The 13,275-nt window shown below is 36.8% G+C and overlaps 1 protein-coding gene across 7 annotated transcripts in view; it reads right to left on the bottom strand.

Moving 5' to 3' along the window:
• The window catches only part of GULP1 (GULP PTB domain containing engulfment adaptor 1), a 294,801-nt gene that overhangs the window by 239,920 nt on the left and 41,606 nt on the right, over window positions 1–13,275 (bottom strand). The window lies entirely within an intron of this gene.

Below are 13,275 nucleotides of genomic sequence, written 5' to 3'. Positions count from 1 at the left end.
AAATTTCATATATAATAGAGAAATAAAGACTTTTTCAGACAAGCAAACACTAAAGGAATTTGTCACTACTAGACTTGCCCTATAGATCATACTCAACATTGCATGGTACATAGAACAGTACAAAAAACACCTACCAGTGTAAAAACACCCCAAAGTGAAAGATCACAGCTCTTATAAAACAACAGCACAAGAGGGAAAACAAAACAGTAAGGTATCACACAACATGAGTAACATAACAGCATCCAACATATCAGTACAAACAGTCAACCAGAAAGGTCTGAATGCCAAACACATAGACAGGCCAAATGGATGAAAAAACATAACCCAAGTATCTGTTGTCTCCAGGAAACACACCTCATTCACAAGAAGTCACACAGACTCAAGGTGGAAAGATGAATAAAAAATAGTACACAGAAATATAAATCAGAAGAGAACAGGCGTAGCCATTCCTAATTCAGATACTTCAAATGAACAGTGGCCAAAAAAAAAAAAAAAAGACAAAAATAGTCATTATATGCAAAAGAAGTTCCTTAAGAAGATATTACAATCCTAAATATATAAGACCAAACAATCAAGTTCACAAACTCATCCTGGTAAAAGTGTCACATACCTCATTGCTAAAGATCACTACAGTCACTTTTGAAAGACTCTGTTTGGTCATCTGCTGATACTACAGTGATACTCAGCAATGAGGTATGTGGCACCATTTTGGGGGCAAGTTCACAAACTTGATTCTCCATTGTCATATATGCACTCTTGCAAATTCACAACATAAATTCTACAAGATCTAAACAAAAAAGTAAACAGTAGCATCTTAATTGCTAGGGATTTCAACCCCTTGCTTGATAGAACGAGACAGAAATGAATTACGAAACACTAGACTGAAACTACACTCTAGAACAAATGTATCTAAAAGGCATTTGAAGAACAATCTCCCCCCAAACTACTAAATACACATTCTTCTCATCAGCACATGGGACATTTTTTCAAGTTTTGTCGTATCTTGGACCACAAAACACGTCACAGAAAATTCAAAAAAAAAAAAAATCATACCATGTAGAATAAAACAGAATTATACCACAGTGACATAAACACTCAATTCCACGCAAAGTCATGGAAATTAAACAAACTGCTACAGAATTATCCTTAAGTCAATGAGGAAATTAAGATGAAAATTAAGAGAGTCCTTGAACAGAACAAAAGGGACACAAGCATTCAAAATCTATGGGACACAGCAAAAATAACCCAAAGGAGAAAATTTATAGCCATAAATGCCTTCATCAAAAAGAAAGGAAGCTCACACGTAAACAACCTAGTGTAGAAGAACAATCCAACCCCAAATCCCGCAGCAAAAAAGAAATGAGAGTGCTAAAAGCAGAACCAATTGGAATGTAATAAAAAAGAATACAAAGGATGAATGAAACACAAAGCTGCTTCTTCGAAAAGATAAGCAAAATTAAAAAACCACTATCCTGATTAACCAGAAATAAAAGAGAAAGGGCTCAAAAGCTCAATCAGAAATGAAAAAGGAGACATTACACCTAAAACTGGGGTTATACAAAATATCGTTTGTAAATACTGCAAAACCACTAAGCATACAAACTAGAAAACCTAGAGGGAACAGATAAATTCCTGGAAACACACAAGTTTGTATCAAGAGGAAATAAAAACACTGAACAGCCGAGGACGCCTGGTCAGTGCTGTGAGAACGGCTTACACATGCAGCCCCACAACCCCCATCCCCACAGCGGAGGCTGAGGAACGTTCCAGAAGGAGCTCCGGCATTTTAAAAAAAAAACAACACTGAACAGCCCAATAATGAACAACCAGACTAAACCAGAGAGAACGAGACAGATCATCGAAGCAGAAAATAGACTTAAACTATACTCTAGAACAAATGAATCTAAAATGCAATTAAACAACAATCTACCAAAAAACTACTAAATATACACTCTTCTCATCAGCGCATGGGCATTGTTGAAGTTTCATCATTTCTCAGACCACAAAATAAGTCACAGCAAATTTAAAAAAAAATAAAAATCATAGTATGTAGACTAAAACAAAATCATACCACAATGGAACGAAACTAGATATCAATCCTAAGAGATCTTTCAACAAAAGAAAAAGTCCTGGATCAGATCTGTACTTTAATTCTGTAAGACCTACAAAGAATAGCCAGTACTTTATATTACAGAAATTATGTCATGATGCTGAGAAGGACGGTATCTTCCCCAAGTCTTTCTATGAAGCCAGTATCACAGTGATACCAAAGCCAGGAAAGGACACAACAACAAAGAAAACTACAAACCAGTATCACTTACAGACACAGACTCAAAGTCCTCAACAAAATACTAGTCAGCCAAATTCAATGACACATGAAAAGATAATGCATCATGATTAAATGGGCTTCATCCCAGAGATGCAAGAACGTAAATCAACAAACATGGTTCACCACATACACAAAAGCAAAAACAAAGACCACATGATTATCTCAATATATGCAGAAAGAGCATACAATAAAATCCAGCACCCTTCATGATAAAAACCTGCAACAAACTAGGCATGAAAGAACATACTCAATTTTAACAAAAGTAATACATGATAAACCCACAACCAACATTATACCAACTGGAGAAAAACTGAAAGCATTTCCCCTGAGAACTGAAATAAGACAAGGATGTCCACTGTCACCACTTATGTTCAACAGTGCAGGAAATTCTAACCAGAGCAATTAGGAAAGAGAAAATATAAAGGGCATCTAAACTGGGAAAGAGGAGATCAAATTATCCCAGTTTGCTGATGATATGATCTTCTATCTAGAAACCCTAAATAGTCTACCAAAAGACTTTGAGAATGAATAAATAAATTCAGCAAATTATCATGTTACAAAATCAATGTACACAAATCAGAAGTATTTCTTTACACAAATAACAGCCAAGCTGAGAGTCAAATCAAGGACTTATTCACAATAGCTACAAAGAAAATAAAATACTCAGACATACACTTAACCAAGGTGCACCTCCTTTTATAAACCACTAGTGAAAGAAATATTAGAAACCACAGTGAAAGAAATTGCCAATAACACAACCAAATGGAAAAACATATCTTGCACATGGATTGGCAGAATCAACATCATTAAAATGTCCATACTACTCAAAGTGATTTACATATTTAATGCAATTCCCATCAAAATGCCAACATCTTCTTTAACAGACCTAGAAAGAATAATCTAAAGCTTCATTTGGAACCAGAAAAGAGTCTGAATAGCCAAAGTAATCCCAAGCAAAAGGAACAAATCTGGAGAGATCACATTATCTGATTTTAAATTATAGTACAAGGCTATATTAACCCAAACCGATGGAGTAAAGACATAGACCAATGGAACGTAGCAGAAAGCCTAGAAACAAAACCACAGAAATATGACAACCTTCTCTTCAACAACACACACTAGAGAAAAGAACCCTATTCAATAAATGGTGCTGGGAAAATTGAGTAACTACACACAGGAGAATGTAACACAACCCCTATCTCTTGCCATATACAAAAATTAATTCAAGATGGATAAAAGACTTGAAAAAATGTAAGGCATGAAACAATAAAAGTTTTGAGAAGAAAACATATGAAAAAGCCTTCTGAATATTGGCCTTAGCAAAGAATTTGTAACGAAGACCCCATAGGCAAATATAGCCACAACAAAATAAATAAATAAGACTTAATTAAATTAAAAAGCTTCTTCAAAGCAAAATAAAAATTAAAACTACAAAGAGATGCCACCTTACCCCTTTCTGAATACCCACTAATAAAAAGCTAAAAAGCAACAGATGCTGGCATGGACGCAGAAAGAAAGGAATGCTTACACACTGTTGGTGGAAATGCAAATTAGTATAACCTCTATGCAAAACATTATGGAAATTCCTCAAAGAAATAAACGTAGACCTAAAAAACAAAACAGCAACAATAGCAACAACAAAAAAACCCCACCTCACTTGAATGTTCATCACAGCACAATTCACTTCTGAAAAGATACAGAAACAAACTAAGTACCCACCAATTTGTAAATAAAGAAATATGGTTGTGCACGTGTGTATATATGTGCGTGTATAAAATATGGCGTAGACACACAAACACCATGGACTACCACTCAGCCATGAAAAGGAATGAAATAATGTTTGCAATTATTTGGACGGAACTGAAAACCATTATCCTAAGGGAAGCATCTTAGGAATGAAAAACCAAACACAAACAGCATCTGTTCTCACTAATGAGTGGGAAGTAAACGATGGGTACACATGTGCACAAAGAGTTATAAAGGACTTTAGAAACCAAGGAGAGCGCAGGGTGTGAACGGGGTGTGGAGTAACAACTTATTTATGAGGTACAATGAATATTATTCTGGTCAAAGACCTACCAAAAGGCCTGACTTAAGCTTTATATATCCATGTAATGAAAACATCTATATTCCCTTAATATTCTGAAATAAAAATGTAAGAAAAAGATAAAATACTATGCCCACATTTCTTCACGAATTGCCTGCTCCAAGGCTCTTAGCATCAACATGCTGCGATTCCTGCTCCAGGAACATTTTCCTCTGGGTTTTGGTCCCTGTTCCAGTCTGCAGGGAGGCAGGACCTGTAAAGTGCTGAGCAGGATATATCGATTTCTTGATGTCAAGTTTCGTATCTTTGGCTTTCAACTCTTAGTTATTTCCAATTTTGGTCAAACATTATTACAACTCTTCGTTCTGTCAATCTTTTGAATTCACTGTCTCTTCACCTCGTCTTTGCTAACAGTTTGTGTCATGGTACATTTTACGTAAGTGCTTTGGGATGAAACTCAAGAGACCGTGTATTACAGTTTTCCTTTTTTCTTTTGAGACCAGGTCTTACTCTGATCCCCTACTAGAGTGCAGCAGGATCATTGTAGCTCACTGCAACGTCAACATCCTGGGCCCACGTGATCCTCCTGGCTCAGACTCCCAAGTAGCTGACACTACAGGCCAACACCACCTGGTTAATTTTCCTGTTTTTTGTAGAAACTGTGTCTCACTATATTACTTAGGCTGATCTTGAACTCCTGGCTTCAGTGATCCTCCCTCCTCAACTTCCCGAATTGCTGGTATTATAGGGTAAGCCACCGTGCTTGGCGCTACAGTCTTTCAAAAGTAATATCAAATATCTAAGTTTCAAGTGGTGAGGAACCAAATCTACATATTTCAGTAGTATATCCTAAAAATAACATGGAAGATAACGATTAGCATATATTTTTACCACAGAAGTAGCAAAAATAAAATGGAATTTAATTCTGGCATTAATGTAATATACACACAATAACATTCTTACATAAAAGACACTTAATGGCTAATCTGTGGATTGAGATGACCTGAATCCACATTTTGTAGTGTATTATTTCACCTGTTTCTTTAATACAAACATTCAAAATATGTACAGTTCAAAGAATGATCCACAAACAATATGGTCAACTCCTAACTTCTGGTACCTGTGCATTTTACCTTATCTCTAAATAGGTTCTTTGCAGATGCAATTACTTCAAAATTTTGAATGAGATTGTCCTGGATGAAGGGTGGGCCCTAAATCTAATTATCGGTGTTCTTATCAAAAGAAAGGAAAAGGGGATTTGAAACACAAAAAGACCTGCGAAAGCCACCTGGAGCTGGAGACTAAGACTGGAGTTATGCCGCCGCGTGCCAAGGCCTGCCAGCTGCACCCGAATGTAGAAAGAATCACAGAAGAGATTTTTCCCTTAGAGCCTCCAGAAGAAACCAACAACCATTACTTTGGACTCTGTCACGAGAACTGTGAGGGAGTACGTTTCTGTAGTTTTAAACCACCAGGTTTGTGGTATTTGTTATGGCACCCGTATCTATTAGAACGTAATACATAATTACTGATGTGCATTTACACATTTTTATATGTTCTTTCTACATCCCAAAATGGTCCATCTGGACAGCTATAAAAAAAATGTCAAATATATCTGTCGATAAAGCGTAAGGAAGGATAATATAGGAAGAGGTAAGGAAAGAAAAAATGTTTAGAAAACAGCCTGAACAGAAATAAATTGCTGTAAAGAATTAGCATAGTATAATAAAAAACAGAAGTCCTAGAGTTAAACTGGCAATTTCTCTTCTCAGTTCTATCAATTTTGGGGTTATACAAACTTGGGAAAAGTAGTACTTGACCTCTCTGAGCCACAATTTCCTATTTCAGGTAATGAAAGGAAAAGCTACTCCTTCATGATGTAGTCGTGAGAAAGACATTGGAAACTTTGTACATTTCCAAGCATATAGGAGACTTGGAACAAATGTTATTTATTATTAATTAACATAGTTTTCGTAATATATTATTTGAAAATTGATCCTCTGTAGAAGATATAAATTCCTGTGAGACTCCCTGAGACACTAATCTGGTCTCCTTTCCCACTGACAGTTGCTCTAATTTTAAATAACCTCACCTACAAAATTGATATTAACTATTATCAAGGTATTATTAAGAATGACCCCAAATTAAGAAACTGTTATCCTCTATATTTAACTAAGGTTACTGTTCACTAACACAGAAAATAAAGGGTTTCTGAAGTTATGCTAACTTTTGTTCCACCATTTCCCATGTGACCTCCTAAAGGCAGCCCAATGCCTGTCATGGCCTCCATGACCTACATTTTTTTGACATAGAAAACAATTATACAAATCCCTTTCTAGATCTTTTTTTTTTTTTAAATCATAGCTGTAGACATTAATGTGATCATGGGGCACCATACACTGGTTTTATAGACCATTTGACACATTTTCATCACACTGGTTTACATAACCTTCCTGGCATTTTCTTAGTTATTGTGTTAAGACATTTACATTCTACATTTATAAAGTTTCACATATACCCTTGTAAGATGCACCTCAGGTGTAATCCCACCAATCACCCTCCCTCCGCCCATCTTCCCCCTCCCTCCCCTCCCTCTCTCCCTTCCCCATATTCTTAGGTTATAACTGGGTTATAGCGTTCATATGAAAGCCATAAATTAGTTTCATAGTAGGGCTGAGTACATTGGATACATTTTCTTCCATTCTTGAGATACTTTACTAAGAAGAATATGTTCCAGCTCCACCAATGTAAACATGAAAGAGGTAAAGTCTCCATCTTTCTTTAAGCCTGTATAATATTCCATGGTGTACATATACCACAATTTATTAATCCATTCGTGGGTCGATGGGCACTTGAGCTTTTTTCATGACTTAGCAATTATGAATTGGGCTGCAATAAACATTCTGGTACAAATATTTTTTGTTATAATGTGATTTTTGGTCTTCTGGGTATAGGCCTAGTAGAGGAATTATAGGATTGAATGGCAGGTCTATTTTTAGATAGCTAAGTGTTTTCCACACATCTTTCCAAAAGGAATGTATTAATTTGCATTCCCACCAGCAGTGTAGAAGTGTTCCCTTTTCTGCACATCCACACCAAATCTCTGGTCTTGGGATTTTGTGATATAGGCTAATCTTACTGGAGTTAGATGATATCTCAAAGTAGTTTTGATTTGCATTTCTCTGATCATTCAAGATGATGAGCATTTTTTCTTATGTCTGTAGGCCATGCATCTGTCTTCTTCAGAGAAGTTTCTCTTCAAGTCCCTTGCCCAGCCTGCGATGGGATCACTTGTTCTTTTCTTGCTTATACGTTTGAGTTCTCTATCATCATTTGATCTTTGACAAGCCAGTTAAAAACATTCAGTGGGGAAAAGATTCCCTATTTAACAAATGGTGCTGGGTGAACTGGCTGGCAACTTGTAGAAGACTGAAACTTCTTCAGTGAAGACACCTTTCACCATTAATTAAGATATACTCTCACTGGATTAAAGATTTAAACTTAAGACATGAAACTATAAAAATACTAGAAGAGAGTGCAGGGAAAACCCTTGAAGAAATTGGTCTGAGCGAGTATATTATGAGGAGGACCCCCTGGGCAACTGAAGCAGCTTCAAATCAAACTAAAAAGCTTCTGCACAGCCAAGAACACAGTAAGTAAAGCAAGCAAACAGCCCTCAGAATGGGAGAAGATATTTGCAGGTTATGTCTCCAACAAAGGTTTAATAACCTTTCCAGATCTTTTTAAGTGAATCAATATGGAGTGACACTTGCACAAAGTACTTTTTAATTAATACTCAACATGTGAACAGTACTTTAAAGTCCACACTGAAACAGTGAACACTCATTCCTGATAAAAATCCTAATCCTATAAATGAGACATTCATTCCAATTTTACAACTAAGGATGCTGAAGCTCAAAGAAGCTTAGTGAACTGCCTAAGTTCTAGGGTTATAATCACCTCATATGTAACATTTTCTTTTTTTTGTTATGTAGCAAATCACAATCAAACATAAAAATGTAAACAGAATAATTTAATAAACCATCCTGTACCCAGCCCCTAGCTAAAATAGTTATTTTGAAGATTTAATTTCAGTTTCTCAAAATTTCCCAAATGAGACAACAAATGTTCATCCACAGCCTTAGTTTCGAAGTACTGCATAATTAAAATGTCATATCTGAAAATGAAAAGGGAAACAGGAACACCAGAAAAGATATTCTACAATGAGTTTTTCATCCAAAGGATTATCTACAAACCCATCTAAAAGCAAAGAGATTATTTCCAGGTTATAACACTCAAGAGACAATAAATGTGTCACCAAAACCTTATTGACAAACCATGATCTAAGCAGTTAAGTCTTTGAAAATCTACTGGCACAGGAATAGCCTAAATAGGCATGCGCCTAATGATTACTTCTCATGTAAAGATACTTCATGTCAAATATATTTTTTAAAATGATATTCCAAGTCAGATGCTCTTAAAAGTATATACTGGTTTCATAGGAGACAAGTGTTTAAATAAGAAAAATGGAATACCTCATTTCTCTCCTGTTTCTAACAGTGAGAAATTTTCATTATGGTGAATAATAATAATAATGATAATAAGTATTTCCAGGACTCAGTCAACAGTTTTACCTACATAGATATTGGAACAGGGGCTTTCTATGCTAGTAGTCCTCATGAAAAGTATTGCACTCAAGAAATATACCAATAAAAAAGGAAAAATAAATTCAGCTTTAATTATAAACAATAATCTCTAGGAAATAAAACTGACAGGAGTTAGTGAAGATTCCGACCCCCACAGAGCAGAGAGATAGCCACAGAGGCAGGAAATCTAATTCCATTTTAAAGAAGCAGCTACATTATTAGCAACTCTTCTGAGACAAGCTTTGCACAAGTACTAGATAGATGGGAGTGGTGTAATTAATAAACATATTTTCACCTTACTTTTGTATAGTTATTAAAGAACATTTATATTTTAGAAGCCCTTTCTCAGATGCAGTGTTATAGATTTCATAAAAGGGCGATTACATACTTTATTAAAACAATGACTGCTAAATTTAGGCAATCTGCTCTATACCAGCCATGTGTTATATACATGTTGAAGTCTCTATGTTTCGTCCTAGCTAATAACACTAAGAGCATTTTAATGTCTCATTGTCATCTCTAAAGATCATCTTGTCACTGTAAACAAATGGCAAAAATAGACTACTATTTTCACTTCTTTCTTTTTTTTTTAAATATATATATATATATTTTTATTGTTGGGGATTCATTAAGGGTACAATAAGCCAGGTTACACTGATTGCATTTGTTAGGTAAAGTCCCTCTTGCAATCATGTCTTGCCCCCAAAAAGTGTTTTAAAGCACTTACTGAATCAAACACTATGCAAAGTACTGGTGACACAGAAGCCACTGACAAGAACCCTGTCCTCAAGGTATTCATTGTTTAATGTGAGAAACAGACAAAAAGAACATTATCAGCAATGTGATGTACATAGAATACTATAGAAACCCAGAGGAATAGTATTCAATCTAGTCTGTAAACACTTAGAGAAAGCCTTTTAGAAGTGATTCGGAGTAGAATCCTAGCTGAAGAAGTAGTTAACCAAGATTAGAAATGGCCGGACATGCTCAGAAATTCTTTGTAGATGGCACAGAAAGAGCATCTGCCAAGGCCCAGTATAGAATTTAAGCATCTTTAAGAAACTTGTAAGTGAATATAAGTCACAATGATCCCAAGATGAATGAATACCAAAAGAGGACATGTCCCCAACCCCCTCCAAGAGTTCTAATGCTACAAATAATTGATTTCCCTTAATTTCTCTGTTTTCCCAGGAAAAGAAAAAGAAACTCTTCCATTAATTATTATTTTTTTTTTTTTTGTAGAGACAGAGTCTCACTTTATGGCCCTCGGTAGAGTGCCGTGGCCTCACACAGCTCACAGCAACCTCCAACTCCTGGGCTTAAGCGATTCTCTTGCCTCAGCCTCCCGAGTAGCTGGGACTACAGGCGCCCGCCACAACGCCCGGCTATTTTTTGGTTGCAGTTTGGCCGGGGCCGGGTTTGAACCTGCCACCCTCAGTATATGGGGCCGGCGCCTTACCGACTGAGCCACAAGCGCCCATTAATTATTATACTACCTTTCTAGTCTGGCACTAATTTTCAATTTTTGTTAGAATTTATCATATTTTTAAAATAGATACATGTGTATCAAATATGACATTTTGATTAAAGCTCAGGCTCATGTTCCTTTTACATTATTAACTTTCTTAAAGGGATCGTTCCTTGTATCTCTGTGCCTGCAGTGCCTTCAAGCCACCTTCCTTTGGAAATACTCTCTGATTCCTCTAAGTGGCAGCTTTCATTTCCTCCTATAAAGTGACAGCACTTTCTACATTAATTCCATTATAGCTGTTAGCAAATTGCCTTTTAATAAGTTTCTCTCTTCCCAGGCTGAGCTTCTGGAAGAAAAGTTTTGATCTTCATATCCCAAACACGATCTTTTTTTTTTTTCTAATAAACATTTAAAATGTTAGAATAGCTTTAGTATTACAGAAATGTTGCAAAAGCAGTACAAAATAGTTCCCCATTCCCTAGGAATCTTTTTTTAAAATTTAGATTTTGATATAGCACGTCCCAATATCTGGATTTCTAATAAGCTTCCACCTGAGGCAAATGCTGCTCGGCTAGAAACCAGGATTCTGATAAGGTACCATAAGGCGTGAGTGCCAGGCACATCAGGACAAAGAATTCTCATTGTAGCTGCAAATCGGCATCAACCTGCAAAGGGTTCATTTGTTTTCTTTTAAATTCTATTATCTTGGCCTCCCCCACCAGAAATTCTCATCAAATTCATCTGCTACAGACCCAGGAAATCATATTTCAAAAAAATTTTTCAGGTGATTCCGACATGTAGACACACTTGTCCTAGGTCATGGGGATACCCAAATCCCAGCAGGCTCTCCACTTCCTCCTAGTTAAACAGAAAGAGTAACTGTAAGCACCTGGTGAGGTTTCCTTGGGGCAACGTGAAGGAGTGGAAGCAAGGCACTAAACGTAGCACCTATTACATCTAGGATGTGTAAAAATGTTAATTACAAATTTTTAAAGTAAATTCTGCCTGGCAAAAGAACATGTAAATCCACATTTCTCAACAATCAACTTTGGAAAACATTCTTCCTAAACTGTCTTCCCAGGGTTAGTCTGCTCTCAGAGCCACAGTTGTCAAAAGAACATTTTGAAAGGGCAAAAAGTTAGGGTGGAGCCACTATAAAAATTCCCTAGTCTTTAGGGAATGTTGTCTAAGTATCCTTTGATTAATTCAACAGGCCCTGCAGCTGAGCCTGGAATAAGGGAATCCCTGCCTGGCTGAGACAGAAAAAACTTTGTATGGGTACAGTCCAAAACGTGGTGAGCTGGGTCTATGCTGCTTATTATAGAACAATGACTGATCGCATCATAACTGCAGCTGGTCTTAAAGAGAGAGCTCCCAGGATCATATGGTGTCAAACCGCCATTCATATGCTTGTGGGCAAAGCTCTGACAAAACTGAGAGTAGTGGTGTTAGAATTCTAATAAGAAGACACTGGCAATTGTAAAATTATATGGCTTCTAAAATGGCTCCATTTAACATGAAACCCCTTATCCAACCCTAAGGGGTACAAAAGTAACTCTACTTTTTAATAGACACTGAAGGACTCCTCTTTTCTTTATTTTCCTGAAACTAAGTTTTTGTAGGCTCTTGGGATGATTAGAAAGGAGAAGATAAGAGTTTAAAGATTAAAAGATGGCAGACGTAATACTGAGTCAGAAAAGAATACAAAGAGAATTAAATCCTAGCTTGACCTAAATCAATTTCTAATTATTTACTAAGAACTATGTATGCATCTTTGCCCAAAATATTCTCATCTGCTTCAACAGCTGACCTGCTATTTCTGACCCCTTAAAAACTCTTGCCTCAAACACTTATTAGTATCTGAATAGTCTCCTAACAGATCCCTTCATATCCAGCCACCCCTTCCAGTCTATCTGCCATGTTGCTACCACAGTATCAAAACAGATCAAGTTACTTACCTAAATTTTTGAATTCTTTAAAATGGCACTTAATATGCTCCAAGATCAGGCTCTTGCTTACTCTCTTGAAATTCCCTCATGACCATGAAGTCTTCCAGCTCTATCAAATTACTTAGAGTTCCCCACTTATAACACACTAGGTCACATTTCTATAGATTTGCATATGACTTTCAAATAAAAAATTTCTCTCCTCGGCAGCACCCATAGCTCAGTGGGTAGGGCACCAGCCACATGCACCAGGGCTGGTGGGTTTGAACCCAGCCCAGGGCCTGCCAAAAAACAAAAAACAAAAAAATAAATCTCTCTCCTCCTTCATCTGCTTAGATGAGCTTCAGCATCACTTTCAAGACTCGCCTCATTCAACTACTCTTCTGTGAAACCACTCTAGAGTTTCCCACACAGAGACAACACTTTCATCTTCCTCTGCTATAGTAGGAATTTGCTACATAATTTCCCTTTCAACTGATAATGAATGGCACACCTCTTAGAACATAAATGTTGGTGAAAAGAGCACATGAATGGCTGGTGTAATGGCCTTGGGCCGAATAATGAGATGACTACCTATGTCACCATCAGCCTCTCTTTAAGACTGGCAAAGTCAGTATGTGTTATCCAAAGACCTTTACTCTAAGGTGCCCTGAAAAGACTCATCAACAAAAAAGAATGTTGTCACACTAGATAAGCCTGTTTCTTTTTTCCCTCCTGTCTCCCCGCAGTTTTTGGCCAGGGCTGGGTTTGAACCCTCCACCTCCGGCATATGGGGCTGGTGCCCTACTCCTTTGAGCCACAGGCACCACCCTAGATAAGCCTGTTTCATCTTTGCA

The sequence above is a fragment of the Nycticebus coucang genome, chromosome 7 (genome assembly GCF_027406575.1).
Source record: "Nycticebus coucang isolate mNycCou1 chromosome 7, mNycCou1.pri, whole genome shotgun sequence".
Lineage (NCBI taxonomy): Eukaryota > Metazoa > Chordata > Mammalia > Primates > Lorisidae > Nycticebus > Nycticebus coucang.
The sequence above is the reverse complement of the archived record's forward strand: the minus strand, read 5'-3'. Positions and strand labels throughout refer to the sequence as shown.